This window comes from Crocodylus siamensis, chromosome 2 (genome assembly GCF_052110815.1).
Source record: "Crocodylus siamensis isolate JL-2025a chromosome 2, ASM5211081v1, whole genome shotgun sequence".
NCBI lineage: Eukaryota > Metazoa > Chordata > Crocodylia > Crocodylidae > Crocodylus > Crocodylus siamensis.
The window spans coordinates 221,349,629-221,364,892 of NC_143396.1; the positions used below are offsets into that span (position 1 = coordinate 221,349,629).

At 41.3% G+C, this 15,264-nt stretch overlaps 1 protein-coding gene across 6 annotated transcripts in view; it reads left to right on the plus strand.

Moving 5' to 3' along the window:
* FUT8 (fucosyltransferase 8) overlaps positions 1-15,264 on the plus strand; it is a 286,256-nt gene that overhangs the window by 66,007 nt on the left and 204,985 nt on the right. For 4 of the 6 annotated variants that reach the window (XM_090033165.1, XM_090033163.1, XM_090033169.1 and 1 more), the window contains one exon: positions 14,989-15,082. The gene's annotated coding sequence lies outside the window, so the exon portion shown is untranslated. Of the gene's footprint in view, positions 1-7,409; positions 7,531-14,988; positions 15,083-15,264 lie in introns of all 6 variants that reach the window. The other 2 variants (XM_090033168.1, XM_090033167.1) reach the window with 1 other exon arrangement.

The following is a 15,264-nucleotide window of genomic DNA, read 5'->3' on the forward strand; positions in this document are numbered from 1 at the left end:
TACACAAGCAATTTTAAGATATACTTGTCTCCTCTTTCCCTATCCTGCTCCCCCTTCTCTTTTTTAATACTTCAAATGCTCAGCATCATACAGGTCATCATGTCACCTCTGAGAAACTTTGTTTACCCATGCTATTTGAGGGTCTTGTTTTCAAGAATCCTGGGTGACTGTCTTAGTGAAGCTGAGGTTGAAGTTTGGAGGGAACAGGGGCAGCAAACAGGGCAGTTTGAAAGACCAAGGCCCCCATGATCAAAGCCCCAGTGGGCCTGGGGCAGGCACTACCCAGCTGGGCAGCAGGGTGGAGCAGGGTGCAGGATGGAGCTGCGGCTTGTCTGGGGCTTCGCTGGGCTTTTTGCAGCTGGGGCTGGGCCAGGCTGTGCTCAGGGTGGATGGTGGTGATGCTGAGAGAAGGGGGTGGGGGAGCGCTATGGTGAATTTTGGGGTGGCTGCACTCCCCCATAACCCCTCCTCATCCAGTGCCACCTTGATGTGCCCCCCCACGCCCCTTCCTTTCCCTTCCCTCTCCCCTTCTACCACAACAGATTTACCAGCCAGACACTGCTCTTCAAGCTGCCAGGCTGCGTATCAGAAATCGTATCAGTATTACCCAATATGCCTCCTTTTAAAAATCAGCTATTGTTATCGGCCCCAAAAATCTCTATCAGTGCACCCCTACTAATGAGTATGTGTAAAGAGCATCCATTTGGAGAGTTACAGCTAATACACTATAAATTCGCATCCTAATTTGTTGAACAAAAATTCTGCCCCCCCCCCCCCCCAGCAGTCAAGTTCTTAAGTTAGTGGTGGAAATTTGTTAGGTGTCTGAGTCACTTTTCTTAACTTTACTAAGTTGTTTCCTACCTCAGTCTACTTCTTCAGGATGGCTATATATACATACAGATTTCAGATGCTTCTCCTAAAATCTTGCTTTTTCAATGACTTGTCAGAAGTTAATTAGAAACCTAGATAGCTCCCCTGCCCAATTAGGGCATGGTAAGCTTTTTTTTTTTTTTTTTTCTTTTTTAAAAGTATTGGCTTTTTAACGTTTTGGTAGAGCTGGTTTTAACTGCAGGAAAAGGAACATACTAATATACTATATAGAAAGGAATAGTTGAATACTTACCAGGCATGTATAAACTGGCAGGTAGCCTCTGAGTTGTAAGAGGTGAGTAGAAGGTAGGTAGAAGTGTTGGAACTTGGCACTTCCCAGGAACTGTAGGACTACTAAGCGTGAGCGTATCTGCCACGCCTTAGCTATATTTTCAGTTCAAAGTGGGGAGGCAGGTGTGTGCACAGGTGTTTTATGACCTTTTTTGATGCTTCCAGCTGAGCACAGGAGCATAGGTTTAACATGCATGTGACCAGGTGCTTAAGTGTCGGTGTTTGGATGGTAGAGTGCTTTGTCCTGAATTGCATGTAAAAATCTGTAGCATGCCTATAGCATGGAGATGCCTTTAGTGGTTTAGATACTTTGACATTTATCCAGATGCGAGGACCAGAGACCTGTAAACTAGTTTTTGTAGGGTTGGGCAGGCATTAGTCTTTAATCTTTGGTTTGGGACCTGGTTTATATGAGGACTTTTAATACCTACACTTCATGTAAGAAGTGTTAAATGAAAACTTAATTCTTCTCTTGGTTTCAGAGTATTTACTTCATTAAATGGTCGTTGTCTCAAAAAAGTACTTTTGCCTAATTACTCCACAGTGAAAAAATTATGTTCAGAAAATTTCCTTCCATGTAAAATAACTTTTATTGTAATCAGCACCTTAGAAACCCTCATTAAAGTTAAAAGTCTGATAGTCAATTTTCATCATTTCACTCTGTGCTATACTAGCAAATGTGTAAGTTACAGATAATTACACTGAATGTTTCAAGAGAAATTCTGATTAATGTAGGGATCTTAACACTTGACATGTCTGATGCAGTTATAAGTAGGATTAAACAAAAAAGCGTAAACCCCTTAAATCTGTAACAAAATATCAGTACTCATGAAATGCAAAACTAGGTCTAATGTATTCTCCATTACAACAGTATCTTATGCCATTGTTTAGAGAAGCTGATAGAGAACAGAAGACAGACACAGCATTGTTAATTCTAGACCACTTCAGCTTTAAGTTTGAGCATTCCATTTTTCAGTTTTGATTTGTTTCACAGCCTTACTATCATTTAAATGCTTTGTATATTTAATTAAATTGCTTTTCTAAGTTAAGTTTGGTCATGCGTACACTGCTCAATGTTGTGCAACGCAGCAACACATTACCTAGCTCTAAATGAGGTAACTGGGTACAGGAAAGAGTTTTTAATTATGGTAGTTTTGAGCTCTGTCAAGAAGGTAGGTAAACCTACAGGTTTGTTCTCTTTTAAATAAGTGTCTAATAGTATCATTACTACAGTAAGGTGATTCATGCCTGTCAGGAAGTACGTTCCAATATAGCCACTGAACTGGTTTGTAACATCTTATAGGCTTACTAAATCACAGACACATAAGCTTTTGCAAGTCTGAGCTCACTTCATCAGAGAGATGCTGCAAGAGGACATGCACAGAGCAGTTTTTCAGGGCCCCTCTATACATGCAGGTAAAAGCACAGTGGGATATAAAGTACAATCCACATAATTGTACTTCCTCCTTGCAGTAAAAAGCAAGCTCTCGCAGTTGCCAGTGCCGAGAGTCCTGCAGCTGATGTGACTCGGGTTTCCTGTCAGCGGTGGGACTCTTCTTCCCAGCAGCCCGTGGGGTGCTGTTGGGGCAGAGAGTCCCCTCAGCTGTGGGACTCCCAGGTCTGGCTGCGTATGGTGAACCCCTGCATCTGGGAGCCTTGTCAGCTAACAGGGCTCCCAGCTACAGGTGGTGATCCTGCTACACGTGTAAATTAAAGCTGGATAGAAATCAGCTATAAATTTAGTACACATTTTCCATCTATAACTTTATACCTTGATGGACCTCTTTTATGGTATGATAATTTATAAATTATAAAAATGTTTATAAATTTATAAACATAGTGCAAAACTGCTATGTTTAGTTTCGGTTTTGGATTTGGCCGTTTTGGAGGAGAGTGATTCGTTTTGGTGTTTTGGATCACTGTTCCATTTCAATTCGGCCGGCTCTGTTTTGGAGTTTCGGCGCTGATTTGGATTGGCCAGGGAGAGGTAGACACAGTCGGGTGGCTGCAGATTCTTCTGTGGCTCCTCCGGCTGTGCCTGCCTCTGCCTCAGCGGGGGGAGCCATGGGAGAAGCCCCTGTGGCTCCCCATCCCCATCCCCATCCCCATCCTGGTCCCAGCCTCCTGGAGGGCTGCAGGGCTGTGCTGGACTATTTCGTAGTTTCATAGTAGGTAGGGTCAGAAGGGACCTGAGCAGATCATCAAGTCCGACTCCCTGCCACGGGCAGGACAGAGTGCTGGGGTCAAACGATCCTGGCTAGGTGATTATTTACTCTCCTTTTGAAGACCCCCAGGGTAGAAGCGAGCACCACTTCCCTTGGAAGTTGGTTCCAGATCCTAGCTGCCCTGACTGTGAAGTAGTGCCTCCAGATATCTAGCCTGAGGGGTGCCTCCAGAATATCTGAAATATTTCTGAAATGTTTTGGACAGTTTTGTTTCATTTTGGATTCAGTGTTTTGGGGACTGAAACAGGCGAAACACCTCTGAAACAAAACGGCTGCCAAAATTTTGCACAGTCCTAATAAATGACACATGCAACTAATTTAAATGAATTGTGCAATTAACTGGTTAATTGCATTACGCATGTCACATGTAGAAGGGACCTCAGAAAGATTTTTGAGTACAAAAGTCAGGGAAGGGAGAGAGGTAGGATGGGGGAGGGGGGCAGTGCTGGAGGAAGCAAATAGATAACCCATAGAGACAAAGGGATCATAAGCCAATCCCAGCAATGGGACAAGAATCCTCAGTCCTCATCAAGGTCACGCTCTGACTGCACTCAGGTGGTTGTCTATAGACTGGATTGTGTTGCCAAAACCAACAGGAATCCATATTGACACACAGTTCAGACAGAGGGGCCAGCTGTATTGGAACATGCACACTTTGAGTTAAAACATGGATGCCACAGATTCTGCTTTAGGACAGGCTGGGAGCCTGTGTCGGACACTTAGCTTTCAAACACATAAAGAATCTCTTAACTTCCTTCCCTTTCTTCTGATACCCATAGTTCAGAGAATGATATGACGAGACAACCTGGATGATTTGTGATTGTACTGTCCTGGCGATGACAAAGCTTGTAATCCGATGAGAGTATGTCTTCTGTCTCCTCTTGTTTAAGATTTGCTGTCTGAGCAGGGTCATTTAATGAGAAGCCTCTTCTGAGAACATGGGCTACTGAATTTCTAAGCAATGTTGATGGCCCTTTTTTCGAGAGGAGGGTAAGGCAGTTTTGTTAGAATCTGAAAAAAAGTGTTCAAGAAGTTGCAGGCTTGCTGAGGACAGAAGTGTCATTCCAGCTGTTTTGGATGTTGGACTTTTGAAAACTCTGCTTTGTGAGCTCTCTGTAGCAATTTTAAAGATTTACCTAGTTTTATTCTCCATCTCCCGTATTGCCATTTAAAGCATAATTGGCGTTTTGCTATTTGGTGAAGTACTTTTTAAAAGGGAATTAATCAGAATTCCCTCCTGTTGGTGAACTCTGTGGACTCTTGTGATCTTTTATGCTTATTAAATTTAGTAAAGGGACCTTTGAGTCATTTGGATTTTTCTATTCTAGCTTCTTGTTGTTAGTTTCTCATTTCTGGTAATAGTCCCTATGCCAAAAAGTTCTCAGTTTTACAAACTCGGAAGACCGGTTCACTTTTCACCATGTTTTATAATAAAGTAGTCCTAAATCCTTGCTGAACATTTGGAACTAAGGTAATCTTAGATTTTCTCTGACATTACTTCTGCCCTTTTTTTGTTTTAAGCTTCACAATAATTGAGAAGAGCTCAGCTTGCATATATTGGCTGTCTAGTCACTGTCAGCTACTATTTGCATACAACAGACTGTTTGTGTGATATCTTAATGTGTCCTTTGGAGAAAAATCCAGAGGTCAGGCTGTCTTGGCTAAAAGACTGTCTAAAACATTTAGGCATTCCAGTTAATCTCTGTACAGACATTTTAGCTATCTTATACCAGAATATTTTAGGCTTCATATGTCTGGATGATTGTTAGTAGCATCTCAGAAATTCATAGACTTTTAAGGCTAGAGTGAACCTTTATGACCATGTAGCCTAGTCTTGTGTGCAAAACAGCATTACTCAGTAATTTTTCATCAAATCTGTAACTTCCAGCCATAGTCTTCTGATTTTTTTTTTTTGTGAAGATTTTGCATGAAAGAGAATCCTAGATTAAGTTTTTCCAGTGGTTAATTACTCACTGCTAAAAGCCTGTGTTTTAAATTGAGTTGTAATAGGATTTCAGTGTTGTTGTAGCTGTGACAAGCCAGGAAATGTCTGAGGCAAGGCTTTTTGTGGTATCTTTTATTGGGCCAGAGGTTGGATAGTTGTTGGACAATCTTTTTGGGGCATCAGGTGCCATTTAAATGTAGTTTTAAATTTATCTAGCTGAAGCTTTCAGTTAGATCTTGTTGTGCCTGTGTTTGCTGGATTAAGAACAATCAGGGAACAGAAATCTTTTCCTCATATAAAACAGACCATAATAAACTGGCTGCTTAACTTCTGTAGGTCTGCGTTCTGGTTTATAGTGCAAACATGGATCCATGCGGACTCTTCGTCTTTCCTTGTTTGGATCCCAGTGGCTGCAATGGCTGTTCAAGCAAGTGGGACCATAAATGTGGAGAGACTATTTGTTCCTTGTTCTGCTGCATTTAGGGCCCAAGGTATGCAGATACAACCTTACTCCCAACTGTTGCTGTACTTGGGGGTTTAATAGTTTCTTATCTAGGCATGACATGTCAAGTGGAACCATGTGAAAGCAATGCAGTCGGAGAAAAGGAGTTGTATGAGTAAGCAAATACTGTTTTTACATAACGGTTGTGTCCAAGATTATTTGTGTAAGATGGTTTTATTTTCCACTGACATGTGATTAGTTCAGATGAGACCATAGGAAATTTTTTTGTCACTGAGTATTTATAAAACAAAAAATCAGTCTTGTGTTTTCCTCTGCTGCATAAAATCACTCCTATGTATTTCTCCCCCTGAAACAGTTTTCTTTAACATGAATTAGTGTTTACCTGACTGAAAAGAAGAATCAACAATTTGTTCTAGCTTTGGGACTCTGGCAGAGCTGTCAACACTTGCTTCTATGGCATATCACATTTTTTTTTATAACTGTAGCCTTTCCTTTCCATTTTCTTTGAAATAGTTGCATGACATCTTGCAAGCCACTGTGTACATAGAAAAGCGGTACTATTTTATTCATTTTCAAACTTTTTGTTTGAATAGATTATGAAAAAATCTATAATTGTTTTCTTTCTGTATCATATTTTAATTTTTAAATGGGAAGATGTTATTTTCATAACAGCATCTAAATATATAAAGTAATAGTAGATGATTTATTTATTTGGAAAAACTGATGGTTATGCCTTTATTTTCTTTTGAATTTGTTCAAGTTCAGTATTCTTGTCTTTTTAATTTAGATTAGCTGCTGGAAATGAGGAGCATCCAATATTTTCTATGACCAGTAACCTTATTTAATGATTTAACCCTTAACTGGCCATGGACTACAATTTGGTAATCTTTTGTCTATGGTACCAGAGCACTGTATTTTCTGTATTTTGACCATGTTATTTAGAGCATTAGTAATGTGAAGCCTTTATACAGGCAGTCCTCAACTTAAGACATTTCAAGTTGCAACAAACAGCACTTATGTTTATAAATTGACACCCTGTTTTGACTTTCTGACATCAGTTTTGACTTTGACTCTTGATCTGATGCGACAACACACCAGCGAACAAGTTTGCTGTGTTGCCTATCTCCCTGGAGAATATCTGTCCAAACTTCCTTGGACAATTTCTTTAAGAAAGCAGCCAAGACTCCTGAAAAACTTCCAGCCAAGACTTCTGAGAAGACTCCAGCCAAGAGCCCTTCAAAAAGTCCAACAAAGTCACCTCAAAGAAGTCCTTCCAAATCTATATGATTGATATTTACAGTATAAATAATGTAGCTATATTACTGATCTATAATTGATTGACTACAAAGTTCTGGGTTATTTTTTTGTGAAAATAGGGTGTCGGGCCTTGGTTCAGGAACCAATCCCCATTTATAACATTGTTCATATGGGAAAATCTGTTCTGAGTTATGACGATTCAATTTAAGACTCAGTTTTCAGGAACAGATTGTGTCGTAAGTCCAAGGACTGCCTGTATAGCACTTGCACAATTTATTTGGAGATCTAGGTGTGTTAATATTTATTTTCTGTGGAAGGATACTTAAATATCATTCATTTTCTCCTTGTAATTTTTCAGCTTGATAAAGGCCTAAAAATGGATAAAAATATATAATTCCTCAATTAGCTGGGATCAATACAGTGGAAGAGAGGGCTTGAAGCAGTGCACGTGTTTTTTTAAAAACAGAGTTCTCCCTCAGGTACTGTATTTACTCAAATTTAACATGACCCTGAATTTAAGATGACACCATAATTGGATTGTTTACATGGAACATTTATACATTTGTTATAATGTTCTGTATATAAAATCTAATTATTGGAGGGTCATCTTTAATTCATCCCTCCCACTCCTGTAGTGGGGGGGGCACGTGGTGGGGGTGGAGATGGATAGTATGGGGAGGTGAAGCAGCTTGCTCCCTGCTTGTGCCTACCTCACCTGCCCGCCCCCCAGCCTCAGTCCCCCTTCCCATCTGCTCTCACCTCCCCATGTCTCTGCTTCCTCCCTTCCCTCTCTCAGCCTGTTTTTCCCTCCCTCCCTTACCTTTGCTTTGTGCCAGAAGGCTCTGCCCCTGTTGTAGCCTGGAGCACTGAGTATGGCCCCAGTTCAGCCCCAGTAGCAGTCATGTGGACTGTGTGACTCTGCTACAGGCTGGGCTGTGATTACCTCAGTACCCCAGGCTGTAATATGGACAGAGCTTGCCGGCTCCTGCCCACCCCTCCACCCTCATCTATGATTTTAAGATGAGGGGCTTTTTTCCATGTTAAATGGTAGGGAAAACCTTGTCTTAGAACTGAGTAAATACTGTAATTGTCTACATTTCCTGTTACCATTTGTGAGGGGATGTCATGTCACTGAACTTTAACTAAAGATTTTTGCACTAGCAGTCTTTATAATATGCACTCCAGTCCCACCTCTCCTGCATCAGTGGTATAAAGGATGGTGCATACTTCCTGTTTCTCAGTTCCATCTGGCGGAATCAGAGCTTCTCTTTCTGTCTACTTGTAGTGTACACTTGGTTTGAAGTCCACGTCCATGAAGTCTTTGGGTTTTTTTTTATTATTGTATTTTCTTTAATTGTTCTTGGTTGAATGCATTAGTTTTCCCTTTTGGGCCCAAAAGGAGAATGATTCAGCTTTTGAGGTGTCACTTGCCATCCAACCATAAGAGTTAGGATTCTTGTCTTGCTGTACTGGGCCACATGGTCTTTGTGACATAGCGTGCCAGACTTCACCTCATGGGCATGCAAGCCTGACTGAACAAGATAATTCCCCAGGGAGATATTCTCTTGGCATGTTCTTGACAGTTTGTACAACTGTAATGTCCTCCCCATAGTGGAAGGACCTGGAATAATGTGTGCAAGTCTTTCTTTTCACTCCTTGTATATACATAATTATTGTCATGGATGCCACCAGACTGGCATAGGGAGCATAAATGTGCTCACTGAGTATGCAGATGCCAAAAGAGGCTCCGTATTAATATGCCAAAGGTCAGAGCAGTACAGAAAGCGTACTGGGGAGATGCCTTGTTGGACCTGGTCCTGGCCATGGGAGATGACCTGGTGAGGGGGCTGCGGGTGCTCGACCACCTGGGCAACAGCGATCATCACCTGCTGGATGCATCTCAAGCAGGTCCAAGAAGGTGATCCTCCCCCTCTAGGTGGCACTGGTCAGGCCGCAGCTGGAGTACTGCGTCCAGTTCTGGGCGCCGCACTTCAAGAGGGATGTGGACAACATGGAGAGGGTTCAGAGGAGGGCCACTCGTATGATCAGGGGGCAGCAGGGCAGGCCTTATGAGGAGAGGCTATGGGACCTGAACTTGTTTAGTCTCCACAAGAGAAGGCTGAGGGGGGATCTTGTGGCCTGTTACAAACTAGGGGGATCAGCAGGCACTGGGGAAGTCCCTGGTCCCCCAAGCACTGCCAGGAGTGACCAGGAATAACGGTCACAAGCTGGCAGAGGGTAGATTTAGGCTAGATATTGGGAGGCACTACTTCATGGTCAGGGCGGCTCTGGAACCAACCTCCAAGAGAAGTGGTGCTGGCTCTACCCTGGGGGTCTTTAAGAGGAGGTTAGATGTACACCTTGCTGGGGTTGTTTGACCCCAGTACTCTTTCCTACCATGGCAGGCGGTTGAACTACATGATCTACTCAGGTCCTTTCTGACTCTAGAAACTATGAAACTAAGGCTTTGTTTTACCCCATCTGTGGGTGCTTGTCATGTCTAGATTATGACTGACAAAACATCATGATTGAGTTTTATATCAGCAAGCACAGCAGTGTGGAGTCAGCTTCTTTCTACACGGAAGTGTTATTAGCATCAACCACGGCATAGATGGTCAGTTTGAGGCAAATTGTGCAAGACCAGAGTGGAAGTCAAGCTCATGACGGATATCAGTCTGTTATCCATCATGAGTCCAGGATGTCAAGCAGAGGGTTGAGATGAGGTCATGCTTAGGGCAAGCTGTGGGTCAAACGAGGAGATCCATGATATGAACAGGGGTAATCAGGAACAGGCAAGAGGCAGGAAGAATTCTGGAGCAGCAGAAAGCAGGAACATACAGGAGGTAGGAATAGGGGCAATCAGTAACAGGCAGGAGAGTGCAAGATAGGAGTTTAGAGCCAGAGGTCACAAACCAAGAATACAGAGCTGAAGTCAGAGTTAGGATCAAGTGCCAGAGTAGTTTTAGTGGCGTTCCAGGCAGGCCAGGGGTACAGCAAAGTAGTCTGTTGCTCAGACAGCTTGCTGCTGTCTGCTCTGGGCTCCTAAGCTGATGGGACCCTCCTCTTGTAGCCATTGGGGGTGAACTCAGCCTAGGCTCTGATACTTACCTGGAACTGGATCCCCATCCCAGCTGGGCCTAGGCTCGTTACCAGTTTACTTGTGGCAATGCTACATCTGGCATTTGGACTCAGTTGTTTGCTGTGTATTTTTGTGGTCTTCAGAATAGTGTTATGTACCATCTTAATTGAGTTGTCTCATCAATCATGAATGGGAGATCAGTAGTTCTGTGTTCCATTCCATCTTTTTGTGTACTGGGATTATCTGGAGATTGTCCTCTGTGGGAAATAGGTCTGTAACAAATGTCAGACCTTTTAGGGCTGGGGAAGCTTCAGTCCATGCTTCCCTTTCAGATGCTTTCCCTTTTTTACTATTCATTCCATCCAGGAAGAGCACACAACACTACAGATGCTTCCTCAGCCTAATGAAGGGTGTTTAAACCTGAAAGCTTGCTAAGAAGAGTTTTTCCAACTGTTTGAGTTGGTCTAATAAAAGATATCAGATTTACTCAAAGAACCTTGTCTGTCTATGCCCTTAGGCCAACATGGCTACAACCTGCATCCCTTTCAGATGTGTTCCTGATCTCATAGTCAGAGAGTCTCCAGCATACCTTTTCCACTTCTGTCTCAGTTCTTCTGTATTTGCTGAAAAGTGAGGCAAGGCTCATTCTGGCTTATCTTTCTGGACATTATGACCCAGACAGTTTTGGTATCAGGACCCACCGCATTTGGTTTAGGCCCTCAGGGCACTGCCATTAGTCCTGGACCAGTACCAGTGAAAGGAGAGGGAGAGTGCTTCACCTGCACTCCCCTTTACCATACTGGAGGCTGGATAGCTTTAGCAAATAGTGCAAGAATGTTCCATCCAAGTTGGGGACATTCTTATATACAACAGAAGGATTTTTACCAGATGTACCTAGTTGATAAAATGAACAAAGTTCTCCTGGTGGTGGTCAAGGAATGGATCTCCATATAAGTCTCCTTTTCTTGATATATTGGACTATATGCCAGAGCTGAAGCATGCTGGATCCGTCTACAAGCTCTGTTAGGGTTCATCGCAGGGCCATTTTGTCTCACTAATGACCTATTGAGGACCAGTCTGTATTTTCCTCCTTGCATGCCCCTAATTTTAAGGGTCTAACTTAGATGTTAAGGGATGTGCAAGGGATCTAGTCTTTCAGAAACATCTGAACTTAGTCCTGGCAGGAACAGTTGTTTGAACTCATTGGCTTATGTAATAGTGCATTATGAGACTCTTCTGCTAAGCCACCTCCCCATGCTGATTTATTATAGGTAATGTCTGTAAGGTGCTTGGAGCTTGTTGCACAGCTTTAGTAAATGGTATGCCATTGTGGATGCCTTGAGGAGAGATGCTACATTTGGCAGAGTGGTGCTGCAGTACACATTTTGTTTAGGAAACTTTAAGAGACACCCCCACATATATGTAGACACTGCTTTGGAATCTGAATGAGAATGTGTTGGTAGACAGTTAATTGAAGGGGAAAAATAGTTTATTTACCACCATGAGTAGCAATGGCATTACTGTTCAGGGAACTGAAAGAGTTAGTTGATTTATTAGCTCATTGGTCTTCACTCCACAGCTGTTAATCATCATCCAGCCTTTTCAATGGTTGTCTTGGTCTACTAATTAGACAGTCTTTCTTTTGATGTTTTTGGAGACTCTTTAGCTCTTTTCAGACTCATGGATTCACTCAGTGGGAACCATTCTTCAGCAGCAGCCAGGGTTTCAGGTTTAGTTAAGAAGGAAACAGAGGGTAAGTCAGCTGAAGATTTGGAGTCTGTCTCCTCTCTATTAGTTATACCTCTGGAAAGATCTTTTTTGCTTCATTCAGCCTTCCCAAAAGCAAGGTGAATGTCTTATTTTGGGGCATGTAGTATTTAAAAAAAATAAATTGTGAACTCTGATAACAAGTAAATTACCTGGTTTTCTCTTTGATCTGCATTACATTTTCATTTTTAGATTGAATTTGTCTTGGAGATAGCAATTGGTTTTGTTTTCTTTGGCATGACAACAGAAATGTCTCAGAATTTTGAGACTGTTTACAATAATTTCCTCTCCACCTTAAATCATTTTAAAGAGCATTGAGTTTAATAGTGTTTAGTTTTCTCCCTTGATCCTTATAAACATTTTATATTTATGTACTAAAGTTGGGGGATGTAGATCTACTTAAGCCTGTTTAAAGAAAATAATTTTTTTTATAAGGAAGTCTTGTATTAATTTTTAAAATGACTACTAAATGTGCTCATTTAATCAGAGATGTGATTAAGAATGACATTACTCTCTAACATATATCCTTTTTTCTCATTCTTCAAACTAAACATTATGAATGGCATTTGGAACAGTAATCAAAGGTTTAGGAATGAGAAAATAATTTTTTTAGCAAAATAATTTGGCACAAAGACTTGAACTTACTTTTTGAATTATGTAAAAGAATCTCTTTGTAGCATCTTAATTTGAGGTCATGAATTCAGTAAACAGTAATTTTCTGAGCCTTAAAATACTACTGTAAAGTAGGCCAGTATTAAATTGTTCTGAGGGAAAACTGAGGAAGGGTGAGACTGACTTGTTTAAGTTCAGCGAATTCATGCAGTTCAACTTGAAGCTTACTTTAAGCTATTTTTGACCACTAGACTGCATTGACCTTGTTGTAAATTAAATCTAACTGAAATGGGCTGTTTTTAGTTGTCATTTAAAGAATTTGTTTTCTGTAGTAAATTTACCATGTGCTTGAAGTTAAATGGATGTTTAAGTACTTTCTTGGAGAGGGAACCAAGAGTTGCTCTGTATGGAAGAATTAACTGATATCACAAATGGCCTATATGGCCTATAACACTCTTACATCGTCTTAAACTGTAATAAATACTGCAGATGATTTCTGCTTCCAAATAAAATGAAAGATTTTTTTAAAAGAAAAATGATTTCTCTTCTTTAAAAGGGATGCTTGGTTTATGAGCAGAAGATAGTTTAGAAGGCAGAAAACAGTGGATTAAAATGTTCTAGGTTATATTTTAAAAGGGAGTTATGCATATAACCTTGGTGAATTATGAGGTGTGTATTTTATCTCCCATAAATCCCTTAAATTGTGGTCTGTTATTATGTTTTGAATTTGCTATTGGAGATAATTTTACTAAAACATCTAGAGCTACAGCAGTCAAGGGTCATGGTGGTAATTTTTTGGTTTTATATGGCAGACCTGTTTTGAATCCAGGTCTTACAGTACTGGTTTTGGAGCAGTTGGAGACAGTGGGCACAACTACATGGGGAAATTAGTATGATGCAATAAACTCCAGCACAGTTCATGCTGGAGTTTATTGCTCCCAAGTGCAGTGTTTGCACACGCATCCGGGACTGCAGCACATTGAGCTGGGGCAGCGTAGCCCCAGTTAGCAGTTGGTCTGGGGGAGTCAGCCTGCCACCCCAGAGCTGTTCTGCCCCATCTCTGTGTGCAGTGGAGGGGCTGGCTGGGGCACGAGGATGCAGGGCTAGCCAGCAGGCATTCCCTACACTGTAGCATCCTTGTATTGGTCAGCATTTACACATGCGTTGTGGCGGAGTAAAAACTCCACTCTAGGATAGAACTTCTGTTGGGTAGTACTGTCCCACAGCAGAATTAATTAGTTTACCCCAACCTAATAGCACCGCATGTGCAGACAGTGATGCTTTACTGTGGAGCCAATTAGTTCCCTGCCCTCCAGACACACCTTGGACCTCTTCAGCCTCCACAAGAGGAGGTTGAGAGGCGACCTTGTGGCTGCCTATAAATTCATCATGGGGGTGCAGAAGGAAATTGATGAGGCTCCGCTCATCAAGGCACCCCTGGGGGTTACAAGAAATAATGGCCATAAGCTAGCAGAGAGCAGAATTAGACTGGACATTAGGAAGAACTTATTCACAGTTAGTGGCCAAAATCTGGAATGGGCTCTCAAGGGAGGTGGTGCTCTTCCCTACCCTGGGTGTCTTCAAGAGGAGGTTAGATAGGCATCTGGCTGGGGTCATCTGAACCCAGCACACTTTTCTGCCTGTGCAGGGGTCGGACTCGATGATCTGTTGAGGTCCCTTCTGACCCCAACATCTCTAAATAAAGCATCTTGTGTAGACACGCCCAGTGTCCTTATTTCTAAAGTGATGTGGATGAGAGTCTCGGTGTATTCAAATATTTCTGCTATGACTCCTTTGGTTGGTAGAGAAATATTTTTAATTTGTATCCTTTTAATTGAAAGGAATGAGACTATGATCTCTGGTTTTGAGAGTGGTGGGATTTCAATGTGGACCAGTAGGAACAAGAATGTGACATGGAAGAGGGGGTGTAACTATAACCCAGAGTTCCAGAACAGTGGTGCAAGTGGCATTAGACTACACTGTAGTGTAGTCCTCTTTCAATATATGCATAAAATAGATATTTTAATTAGCTAGATTTGATTGTTTGATTTTTGGTGGCTTTACATATACTTGATTCTTTTTGTAGGAAATCATGTTAGTTTTCCCAGACAAGAACAATTTAAAGGTATTTGTACCATTTGGTGGTAGTAAATTAGGACATTTCAAGTGATTAATACACCTATTCTCAGATACCCAGTTCATATATCCTTGAAACATTGTGTTTTAAAAACTATCTTGATTTTAGAGATCTCTGTATTACAAAAAGACTTTCAACATTTTTAACTATTCTGCCAATGTTTAACAAAAAGTAGTTGAGCTGAGGGCAGTGGTCATAGTTATATCTGTTTTTTAGCTTCAAGCATTATGCTACCTTGCATTTTCCAGTTACTTTGGCCTGTGACAAGGGCTTGCTGTACTACTAATAAAATGCTTTTCTTTAAATTATGACTAATGGTTTCTATTTTCCTTTTTTGGGCAGTTGACCATTTTACTGACTGCTGGACCAGAGGAGACATTTTTTTCTCTGGGACTCTGTCATGCAATTATATCCACTTAATGCTACCATGGGGAAGGTAAGCTGTTTTTCAGATTTATTTATTTAGTCTTAATATATGTCATTTGAAAATTGATAGTGAATGAATTGTGATTATTTACAATTTGGCATACATGTTCAAATATACAGTCATAAAATACTTTGAAATATAGAACTTTTGCTATGTGAAAGCTGCATATAATTTATAATTATACCCTGGGC